Below are 2,769 nucleotides of genomic sequence, written 5' to 3'. Positions count from 1 at the left end.
AGCTCAAACAGTTACACACTTACATATTCCCAGAAAGTGTTTGGAAGCTGTTCCTATCTACAGCTCTGGGTTCTGAAGTTACTAAAACACATGTTTAACTTTAAGCATGGGAGTAGTCCCATTGGCTTGAGTGTGCTTACGTACTTTTCCCCCAGGATATATTTGCAAAGCCCTAAGTTAAGGAATCCATATTTCTCTTAAACCTGCTGTTGATGCCAAAACTCCCTGAAAGTCAACAGGGAGAGACTGCTTAGGTGGTACATATGATATCATCACTGAAGGGGGAACTTTGAATGCTGCTAGCAGACAGATCCTGCTAGGTGCGGTAAGTAAAATGGTTAGTAGACGTTTCCTTCCTGTATCTATCTGCAATTTACTTCTTATCACTTACTCTGATGGATATTCCTGTTAATGCTCATCATTTGGTCTTAAAACTTGAAACTCTGAGTAAGTCTGTTTGTTTATGTATTGTCTCTATATTGGGGATTTCAGTTATTGATGTTATTTATTCAGTGCCTGAAGGTGTGCTAATTGTTTCACAGAACTATAAGGTGTATCCATAATTCTCAAATGTCTCTCATTTGGAGGGACTGCTTTCATAAAATTCTGAAGTTATAAGTATCATACATGAATATTTTTGTGCCCCTCATTATGTATCTTTCTTACATATCGCCTACGTCTACACGTACACGCTACATCGAAATAGCTTATAGATGAATAGCGTCTACACGTCCTCCAGGGCTGGCAACGTCGACGTTCAACTTCGACGTTGGGCAGCACCACATCGAAATAGGCGCTGCGAGGGAACGTCTACACGCCAAAGTAGCACACATCGAAATAAGGGTGCCAGGAACAGCTGCAGACAGGGTCACAGGGCAGACTCAACAGCAAGCCGCTCCCTTAAAGGGCCCCTCCCAAACACACTTGCACTAAACAGCACAAGATACACAGAGCCGACAACTAGTTGCAGACCCTGTGCATGCAGCATGGATCCCCAGCTGCCGCAGCAGCAACCAGAAGCCCTGGGCTAAGGGCTGCTGCACACGGTGACCATAGAGCCCTGCACAGGCTGGAGAGGCAGCGTCTCTCAACCCCACAGCTGATGGCCACCATGGAGGACCCCGCTATTTCGATGTTGCGGGACGCGGATCGTCTACATGTTCCCTACTTCGACGTTGAACGTCGAAGCAGGGCGCTATTCCCATCCCCTCATGGGGTTAGCGACTTCAACGTCTCACCGCCTAACGTCGAAGTTAACTTCGAAATAGTGCCCAACACGTGTAGCCGTGACGGGCGCTATTTCATAGTTGGCGCCGCTACTTCGATGTAGCGTGCACGTGTAGACGCGGCTATCGAGTCCCACACTTGGGCCTTGTCGGGTTGAGAGGTAAATCACGGGACTTCAGAGACTGAACGCCTTGTTCTTATTCTTGCTGTCCTTGTAGACTTTTTCTCCCTCCTAGTGGGAGTGGCCTTATAATTAGATGTTTGGCCTTTGATATACCACATAGGTGTTCTTCCCAGAAATTACTGGGTCCTGTAATCTGGGAGCCACATGCTCACTTCTGGTCCTGCTCTGGAAGTCTCTGCTGAGTGTTTTCTCCCCAGAAGTCTGTGTCTACCCACAGACAGCGGTGCTGGGGCTTTTGTGGACTTGCATTATTGCATTTGCTTGTTCCTTAGGGTATGTTTAAAAAGAGCATTTGTGTATGGAAACCAGGTTGTGAATTGCCAGTGCAACAACTGGCTATGCAGTAACATTCTGCATGGACACTGCTACAGAGCCGTAAAAATTCTATCACAGGCTCTGACATTCTCCTGTTTCAAACAGCAACGCTCTCTAGAGTCTGCATGGGATACCACTGTACAGCAAACTAGCGTGCGGAAGATTCACACCCTGGTTTCATTGTGCAATCATGCACCAGGTAGATATGCATTCACATTCTCTTCTGTGCCTTGATATATGACAAAGGTCCTATGTAAAACATTACACTATAATAATACAGGGGCTTTATGAAGCATCTGTGGCCTTTTGACCTCACCAGTTGCAGGGAAGAATCCTGAAAAAATGACAAATGTAACTTCTCTGGCTCTGAAATAGTCTCTCTCTCTCTCTCTCTCTCTCTCTCTCTCTCTCTCTGTAAATATATATTTACAGTGGAAGTGCTGAAGGCCATTGAACAAGACTGTAAACTCCGTACATAATGGAAAACATTTCAAAACAGTGGGTGCTGCACCAACCCCTAGTTCTGGCACCTATAGTTGTCATTGTTGACAATCAGACCCTTCAGTGTAACTCCTTATTCCTGAACACATTCATTCTTTGGTTGCCCATGCTTCTAGTACCAGATGACTAGTTCTGTTTGTAATACTTCAAAGGAACCTTTATATATGTTAATGAAGTTTCTGCATATTGGTTTTGCAGGGTATTTTTTTTTCCTCCTTTCTCTTTTTCCCACAAACATTGAAAACCACAATATTTGTATATTCAGTTTTGCAAAAGTACGAAACCACAATCAGTTTTGGGAACATTAGGCCCCAAAGTTAAAAAAAAAAGTATCAGTGTTTGTGCAAAACTTTTTGAGAAAATATGAGGGTTTTGTTGTTTGTTTTATAAATTTCTTTAAAAAATGTTACCTCTTTCCAACTAGTTCTTGTTAAAATATTCAAATTCATTTGTAGACTTCCCTCCATGGCACATGCAGAGGCAACTTTTAAAAACCTCTGAAGAATACAAGACAGAAAGCAAATAAAGAAAACCAGGATTTG

The sequence above is a fragment of the Carettochelys insculpta genome, chromosome 3 (genome assembly GCF_033958435.1).
Source record: "Carettochelys insculpta isolate YL-2023 chromosome 3, ASM3395843v1, whole genome shotgun sequence".
In the NCBI taxonomy this organism is placed as follows: domain Eukaryota; kingdom Metazoa; phylum Chordata; order Testudines; family Carettochelyidae; genus Carettochelys; species Carettochelys insculpta.
This window is presented reverse-complemented; position numbering follows the sequence as displayed.